General features: G+C 40.5%; 1 long non-coding RNA gene across 1 annotated transcript; it reads left to right on the top strand.

Annotated features, from left to right (window-relative positions):
* Nucleotides 1-735: 735 nt before the first annotated feature.
* LOC109625575 (uncharacterized) lies at nt 736-3,114 on the top strand. The gene is made up of 4 exons (XR_011240701.1): nt 736-888; nt 1,450-1,565; nt 2,033-2,200; nt 2,467-3,114. It is a non-coding gene; the product is annotated as an uncharacterized lncRNA (long non-coding RNA).
* The last annotated feature ends 6,659 nt before the right edge of the window (nt 3,115-9,773 follow it).

Consider the following 9,773-nt stretch of genomic DNA (forward strand, 5'->3'; position numbering starts at 1 on the left):
GATGAATGTAAAGGATAAGTGAATTTTGTAATCAATGATAATTATAACTGAACAGGATATTTACTACAAAAAGGACAAATACAGTACGTGTGTGTGTCTAAAATGTATTTATTTTTAAAACATTTCCTCTAACTTTGAACACTCTGTCACAAAGTGTTACAATGTTACTATAATGGCAATCCATCCTCAAACTTAATTAGAAAAAGCAAAAAAAAACAAAAACACAAGAGGCATAGTATATCAGGAGTGTTCTTGTATACAAGACACCGTTCGGACCTGGGGCTGATGACCCTCTTGCCTTGTTGTCAGTAGATCAGACATCCTAAGAGTTCTAAAATCAAATTAAGTGCATTTATAAAGCATAATTGAAAGTGACCAGAGTTGACCAAAGTGCTGCTGCTGTCAAGTTTAACTGAGTTAGCTCTACCTTTCCACAAACACGATCAAATATTTGTAGAAAATATATAATTACAACATATGCTGCAAATACAAATACGTTTGTAACACAATTGACACAATTTCAGAATTGAGACACAATTGGTTGAGCACACAAAACATTCGGTTCGGTTAATTGGCAGGTGGAAACCAACATCAAAGTGATGTTTCTTCTTTGATCAATTGAATAAATCATTTAATGAATCAATTATCAGTTATACTGCATCAATATGACCTTTAGAAATCAAAGGCATCAAAGTGTTTTTCATGTTAAGGACATGGAAACCACTCTAAAGGAATATGACCCTTTGATTTACATCTTGCCTTTGTGCTAAAGGAATTTTAAAGCAGAACAACACTTGACAAAACAGGAGCTGCATTCAGTTTCTTGCAAAAAGAAAAGGTATGTCAAACATCCAGAACCATCAATTTGCTCCTACAAACCCAGAGCAGGTACAAAATAATATTTAAATGTCTTTATGTTATGTGTAACCCATCCATAAATCTTATTAGTTCAGTGTATAAGATTTATTTTACAGGGATCTGTCGACAGAAATTGAATATGAAATAATCCTTTATGTTTTCACTATTGTGTAATTTCCTTAATTGAATTGTTATTATAATTACCCAAGAATGGGCCATTTCAATACATTATATTTACATCAAGAGTGGGTCCTCCCTATGGAGATAGATGTTTTCTACAGTAGTCCAAACTGGACAAATTAATCACCCTTGAGTTTTTATGAAAACTGAAAGCTACCACAGGTTCTCCTTCATGTTTGGAAGGGAGGGTGACATGAGAGGTATTCAGTGAAACATGCAACTCAACCACTAGATGTCACTAATTTCTATACACCGAACCTTTAAATGTTTCTTAACTATATACCATTGTTTTCACAGTATAGATAAACAAATCTGTATACTTTATTGATAAGAAAGTTTGATTCAAAAGCAACTGTAGAAGCAGATAAACAGGCGATACAACTTTAACAGACTGTGCACACACTCCTGCAGATTGCAATCACTTTCTGGCAGACTTTTTGGAACAACACCGGTTCACCACTTACTTGTGAAAGAATGGAGCGTAACAACACACACCGTAACAACAGTCAGCGAAGCCCATCAATGAGGTGAGATGATCCTTATCTCCATATTTTCTTCATGGGATTGTGTATGGACAAAACAATAATTTCAAACCTACTTATGTTTTGCCAAATTATTTTCAATGGAGTTCTGTGAGCTGCAGTTACAGGAAGTGTTTGTTGTGATCCGTCTGCAAAAAGGTGTGATCAGACTTACTCCTGCATGATGCTTAAACATGAGGTTATCAAATTATATGAATGTTGACAAAACAATTATACAGACTTAAATACAGCACATGTTGCATTTCTACATTTTCTACATGTATTTCTACTAATGGATATGTGCAGAAAAATACAAAATAATATATAAATTGGATGTCTACAGGAAGAAAGGATCCCCTGTGGCATTCAGTGGAGTTTTGCATGTCTTATGCACATTCTGAATGGCCTTATTGCTAAAATGCTGTACAAACTTAATAACTTATATAGTATTCACTATGTGCACTGATATCTAGTGAGCAGCCCAGTTCTCAGAGAGCCCAGACTGGGTCCCTACAGACCACAGAGTACAGAGAGAACTTCATTGATCCAAGAAGTTATAAGACTTTGGTCTTACCCGCAACAAAGACAGACCCCTTCAATCCACTGGCAGGCACAAAATACACACCAACGACCAATTTTAGGTATGTTCTTTGTCTGTCTATATATGTATACATGAGGGTATTGTGTATAGAGAGATAGTGGGGTATGGCATGTTTTGAATCCCTGTGTAACTAATGGAAAATAGACCAGATAAAAAAATGCATATAAAAGTTCAGACTTCAGCCCCTCCACCCTGCACCCCAGGTCCGCTACCTGCAGTACCTTTTCTTGAAACTGTTTTGACTCCTCTTTCAGAAGGGTGGCCTCAGCCCCAACTTTTAATTTAATTCATGAAAATATGTTTCAGGAAAAAATCTGTCTGCTTAAAACAGATGAAAGTCCCACCAGAGTCCCCAGAGACCCCAGGGCCATTTTGGCCACTAGAGGCCCCAATGCCATCTTTGCCACCAGAGGACCAAGAGCCATCTTGGTTGCAAGAGGCCCCAAAGCCATCTTTGCCGGCAAAGTACCAATTGCCACCTTGGTGGCCAAATTCCCCAGCCTCACCTCGATTCAGGACCACTTACAAATCTGATTTTGTGGCGCATCCACTGCAGCCCAGGCAGAGCCCTTGGAAAATATCTTCCACTCTTTGCCTAAATTGATATGGATGGCTTCCTTTTCCTCCTGCATCATCACTTTACCCCACCTCCTTCATCCTTGTTCTTTCTGTTCTTCATTCTTGCAAATGATCATCATGTTTCCATCTCGCAAGACTTTTTAACTCTTTTTTTAACACTTTTTAAGCTCACCTACTTGATATTTTAATATTGGGGTTAACTTTACTGGACTCCATTTTCCCCTAGTATCCCCATGCTCTTTGTGGGAACTGTTGGGTTTATCTATATTCATCCGATTTTAAGGTCTTGACCTTCTATGTAAAGTGCCTTCAGATAATGTATATCTCTCTATATATATATTTGGCACTATACAAATAAAATTGAATTGAATTTCACTTGTGCAGTATTAGTACTTTAGTTTGCTCGTCGCCCTCCACTCCAGCAGGGGTCACTGTTGGCTTTGAACTCTGTGTCTCTGTTTACCTGCCGCTGACTGTGTTTGTTCGCTCAGAGACTTGAAGTGTGCAGAAAGGAGGACAATGTCCGCCGTGCAGCTGCTGCGGGTGTCGGTACATGAACGGATCAACGCCACCGCTGAAGACTTTCTCCTGCAGGTACAGGAAGGAGAAGAAACGGCTGAAGTCGCGGCGCTGAGAGCGCTGCTCACCGAGCAGGTAACGGCGGCCGCGTAGGAGATCCTCGCCGTGTTGAGAAGGGGCTAGCTGCAGACCTCTACTGTGAGGTCGCTTCCGGTGCAGGTTCCACTGTCAGAGCACCTCCATTGTCAGGACGGGAAGGTGAGGAGGACATTTTGAGAGGGACATTTTCACCAGCCTTTTAATTCGAGAGAGACCAGTGAGTGAGCGTGTGTAGTAGCGCTGAGTTGTAGATTTTATTATCCACAGAAAGTAAATGGATGTTTTTTTGTGTTCTTCATTAATATAGGTGCCGTAAAATAGTAGCGTTATAGAAGTCATTCATGATGCAAATTACCGAATGTTACATGTCGGTTTGTGTTGTCGTTTTGAAGCTAGATGACTTCAAAGTTAACTTTAACGGTTAGCATCAACACCTACGGATTCTTAACTTTTTAGTGCATAACGTAAAGTGACTGTTCGCATTTGTTTGTTTGTATGTAACGTTATAAAATATTTTCCAAACTCTCCTTGCATTAGGTGCGCATAGTCACAAAGTTGAAAACGTGTCTTTCTGAACTCACGAACGTGATATGACAGCCAATCTACCAACACGATGCAACACACCATGATGTTTTGCCAGAGGTCGACTAGCTAATGATATCACCTGTTTAAGTGCACAAGTGGAATCAAAATGTGGCAGAACTACATGGCACATTTTTACTTTTTTAGTTTTCCACCTCTGTTGTGTACTACAGTATATTAAAACAAAATGATTGGTAACTGAAATGCTTCTGCACCATCAGTACTTTTATTTTTGATACTTGATGTTCTGCTGTGCTCCATGTGGTATCAAAATAATGTTATTATTAATGACTTTGCCTCACACGGAGCACCAAAAATCTTGTGATTATGTACTTTCCCTCGCGTGGGGTGGGATTATGTACTTTCCCTTGCGTGGGCTACGATTATGTACTTTCCTTCACATGGGGCACCAATAAATGGTGTGCTTTTGGGCAGTCAATAAATGTGGCTATCAGAGAATTATTAATATTAAAAATATTAATATTAAATAATAATGAAACTGATAAAAGATAAATCGGGGCACCACCCTTCAAAGGAAGGGAAAAGATAGCCAATTTATTGAATAAGTCTCGTGAAATTACTGACTACAAATTTGGAACTCTGATTAATAATTAAATAAATAACTATAACCAACATTACCACATCAATAGCTAGCAAAGTTGAAGGATATTGAGTTCTTGATGGTGTAGAGGTTGGCAAAATTTACACTTATGCAACATTACCTAAGACGTGTTTTGAAGAAAAACATTTATTATGAGAATAATAAAAGTATAAACACACAAACTAACAAAAGGCGTACTTACTATATACAGATGTGTATGCGAGTGTGCATGTGCGTGTGTGAGTGAGTGCCAAAATGGCGGCTGGCCACTGAAGACAAAAGGCCCCCTGGAGTGATGAGACCATGTGGCTGAGATCACATGTAGGTGTTAAGTTTGTGGAGTGTGTGAGGTGTTGGTGCCAGGTTAAAGAAAGTAGTTAGATGCATGCAAAGAAAGTGATCAGCATAACAGAACTAACATTAACTTTCAAATAACATATTACCAAATATCACAGCAACACAAGTCAAACTTATAAACATCACATGAAATAGAAATAGGATTAAACAGTCCTTTGCTTAGCCTAGCGTAATAATAAAGCTCAGTTGTGTTACCCGTCCATGAAAAAGAGGGAAAGGTCCTTTTTGGGTGTTTTAAGTCCAGTGAAGTGGTCTTGTTGGTATATATATATAGGTTTATTTATATACAGTCTATGGGAAATACTTATTACACAATTTTTTTTTATACATGCAGTTTTTAACCCACAATCACACACAAAGGGCTCATAGACATGCAAATACGGAGAGAGATGGTAGAGTGATGGGCAGCCCTGGAGAAGTGCCCTGCAAGCAATTGGGGGTACTTGCTCAAGGGCACGTCAGCAGTGCCCAGGAGTTAAACTGGCACCTCTCCAGCTACCAGTCCACCTTCCATACTTTTTAGTACATGCTTGTCTTGAACCGGCTACCCTCCGGTTCCCAAGCCAAATCTCTATGGACTGAGCTACTGCTGCATATGTTAGGCTGAGGACTAGTGAGCTTCAGAGGCTCTATCCAGGATCAAGCCCCTGCATGTACAGCATGCACCACTGACAGATGGAGGGAGTGGCTGATATCATGAGATCCTACCAGTGGCTGGAAGAGGCTGGTCTTACAGATAGCACAGAGGCTCTAATCATAGCAGCACAAGAACAGTCCCTGAGCACAAGATCCAGAGAGGCCAGGGTCTACCACAGCAGACAAGACCCAAGGTGCAGGCTGTGCAAAGATGCCCCTGAGAAAATGGTGTGGTGCTGTGAGGCAAATCCAGGTGTTCAGTGGGATTTTGAGAGAAATTTATAATATTATTATTGTAATACTACTATACTACTAAAGGGCACCAGAGTACGACCATTTAAATATGTGAAGTGTGACTAAAAATGTTTGTCACACCTTTGAAAATATACAATCTTTTTTTCACATTACAATTATTTAATTGTTAATGAATATCATTTCAGTGTGTTACTCCATGATAGTAATGGTGGATCCTGTATCGTGCTGGCTTCCGATCATAGTGGTGGACCATGATCGAGGTGGCAGCTGATGGTGGATCCTGATGGCAGCAGTAGATCATGATGATGTATTATAATGGTGGTCACACACAACACACACACACACACACACTCAACAAACATTGATTATTGTGAAGGGCCTAAGTAAGAGGTTTCCTTGAACAGTTTACAGCTTTCATTCTCTAAAAATGTCTTTCATATATAGATATTTGAACAAATCAAATGGAATTATCATTAAAAACCTTTGGAACCCTAATATCTGCCATTGGTAAAATTGTCAGATAGTGGAAAATATTAGTGTGTGACATCAAAGACCTTGACTGACAGCCAGTGTGAAGGAGAGCAACTCAAATAAAGAGTGAAACATGGGTTACAATGGATGATAACAAGGGCATGAAGAAGAATACAGGTGTGCCTTGCTATTTTGGCTGCCTTGGTCAGAAAAAATTTGAAAACCACTGGACTAGAGGTACCCAAGATCCAATGGCACATATTACCAAGAAAAACATAGCTAAGATCCTGTGGGACTTCAGATTCCAGACTGACAAACAGTTGCTGGCTAACCAACTGGACATAGTGAAGGTGGACAAAGAGCAGAAGAGGGCAATAGTGATAGATGTGGTAATCCCAGCTGACAGTAACATCAGGAACAAAGGAGCATGAGAAGACGGAGAAGTAAAAAGAAAGACAACTACATATCACATGTCTGTATTGATATGTGCTTTTAGTCTTGATGATCACTCAAAGCACTTTACAGTTTTTTCATTCACCCATTCACACAAACATTGCATCTGTGCTGCACTTTCTCTACCACACATCACTCACACTGCTGGCACAGCAGTCAGGGGCAATTTGGGGTTCAGTGTGTTGCCCAAGGACACTCTTGCTGTAATTTGTATTTTTTTGAATTTATTAAATATTCATCATATATAAACAAGAACAAAACAGACCAGCAGACAAATGAGGCCAATCTGAGGAGAAATTAGAAGATCTGAGAAAATGCCCTTAGACCCTGTTTAATACAAAATCAATATAATGGCAACTCAGCGGAATTTCTTATGGAATGTTTTGGGGATGCCATCCATATGGATATTTGCAGAGTGATTATAAAGCCATGACATCAAACTACCTCCATCTCAGAGCTGATGTGCTTTTCGTTTATGGCTGAAAGAAGAAACTTTACTCAAACTGTGGTGCTCACAGGAAGAAAAACAAGTCCCTTGATGTCCTTGAAGCAGTTGCTTCTGCTGATTTGTGTTTGTTGTATTTGTGAACAAAAAGCAAAAGAAACATAAATGTATCATTGTAGTCATTTTTTTTGTATGCACAGGTGATGACCTAACTGATTGCACACGTCTATTTATTTGAATATTATTTTGATAGGTTGGGCACACACTAGAATATGTCACACAACATCCTGTTGTCCACATTGGATACACACAAAACTACACTGCTCCAAAAAGTTAAGGGAACATTTAATCGTCACAGTATAACAGGAAGTCAGTTCAATTTCAGGGATATCAATCTGTCCATTTAGGAAGCACAAGTGATAATGATCAGTTTCACCTGCTTTGGTTCAAATGAGCACTGCCAGAGCTCTACAAAATGACCTCCAGCAGGCTACTGGTGTGCATGTTTCTGACCAAACTGTCAGAAACAGACTCCATGAGGGCGGCATGTGGGCCCAACGTCCTCTAGTGGGACCTGTGCTCACAGCCCAGCACTGTTCAACTGGATTGTTATTTGCCAGAGAACACCAGAGTTGGCAGGTCCACCACTGGTGCCCCATTCTCTTCACAGACGAGAGCAGGTTCACACTGAGCACATGTGACAGGTGTGAAAGAGTCTGGAGAAGCTGAGGTGAACATTATGCTGCCTGTAAAGCCTAGTTTATGCTTCTGCGCCGTAGCCTGACGCGCACCTCCAAAAAATCTTAACTACGCGTCGCGTTGACGGGGACCATAAGCGCTGTGATTGGTTCGCTCAGAACGTAAGTTCCAGCAGTTGCTTTTTCAGGTCTTTCTTCCTCGTCGTACAAACCACCTCTGCAAACGTCTTCTCTGTCGCCTGCGCTTCAACATTTGCAATATAAGCATTTGTTCTTCAATATTGATGAGCTCCAACTCCAAATACAGCTGCTCCACCTTGGTCGCCATTGTTTACTGTTGTTTACTTTATGGAAGAAAAAGTGAGGATTCGGCTATAACCACACAAACACACAGCCACACCCCCTAGCGGCATGGCGGTGAATTGCTGAGAAACGCGTTCCCTCGACGCAGAACTTCGAATGCTCGACGACTGTCACGTCAACGGCGTAGGTACGGTGTCGACGTGACGCAGAAGCATAAACTAGGCTTAACATCATCCAGCATGACTGGTTTGGCGGTAGGTCAGTGATGGCCTGGGGAGGCATATCCTTGGAGGGTCGCACAGACCTCCATGTTATAGCCAACAGTACCCTGACTGCTGTTAGATACCGGGATGAAATCATCAGAGAGATTTTCAGACCTTACGCTGTACCAGTCGGCCCTGGGTTCCTCCTGGTGCAGGACAATGCCCGGCCTCATGTGGCCAGAATGTGTAGGCAGTTCCTGGATGTCGAAGGCCTCGATGCCATTGAATGGACCACTTTTTCCCCTGACTTAAATTCAATTGAGATGGGACATTATGTATCGGTGCATCCGACGCTGCCAAGTACCGCCACAGACTTTGCAGGAGCTCACTGATGCCCTTATCCAGGTCTGGGAGGAGATCCCCCAGGACACCATCCACCAACTCATTGGTGCATGCCCAGACGTAGGCACGCAGAGGCCATACACAGTACTGAGGATCTTATACCCCTCAAAAGATGGCTATGGTGCAGTGTACGAGACAAAAACTTTATTAAATAGATTTTGTGGACATGTCAGGTTCTTCATCAGAAAATGATAGGGTATATATTGCATGGGTGGAGTCAAACGGATTGTTCGGGTTCAATCAGTGAACTGGCCATCCTGTCGCTTTGTACAGAAGGGTGTCCCAGTGGACCCTATACAAATAATTTAAAATCAATAATTTTTTTTCCAGCTTAGTTTTGACCAATATAAAAAAAGTGTTTTATACTTTGTTGTCTTTTTCAGTAATCAGATAGGGATGTGGCCTCTGTAAATTCTGCACTGTTACTAATTAACAAGTATGTGTGATGATGTATGATAATTCAATTCAATTCAATTTTATTTGTAAAGCGCCAAATCATAATATACATTATCTCAAGGCACTTTACATTGAAGGTCAGGACCTTAAAATTGTATTAATATAGAGAAACCCAACAGTTCCCGCAATGAGCAGCAGTTCAGTGACTGTGGAGGAAAAACTCCCTCATTAACAGGGAGAAACCTCTAGAACCAGGCTCAATGTGGGAGCTGTCATCTGCCTCGACTGGTTGGGGTAAGCAAAAAAAAAAAAGGGGAGGAGATGAGAGATGGGTGGAAAAGAGGGGAGAGAAGAGAGAGAGAGATAGTGGGGAGGGGGAGAGAGACCGAGAAGACTTGAGCACCATCAGGTATCAGCTCTGACTAGTTAAAATGAAAACAGTGTAAAGAAGTTATTGATTATTAATAATAGCAGCAACAATTCATATAATAATTAATTACTATTAAGTATCATTGTTAATAATAATAATAATAATAATAATAATAATAGTTGTTGTCCTGCAGTTCTGGAGTCAGAGTTATCTGCAATGAGAGAGAGAGAAAGAGAGAGAGAGA

This window comes from Paralichthys olivaceus, chromosome 3 (assembly GCF_024713975.1).
Source record: "Paralichthys olivaceus isolate ysfri-2021 chromosome 3, ASM2471397v2, whole genome shotgun sequence".
Lineage (NCBI taxonomy): Eukaryota > Metazoa > Chordata > Actinopteri > Pleuronectiformes > Paralichthyidae > Paralichthys > Paralichthys olivaceus.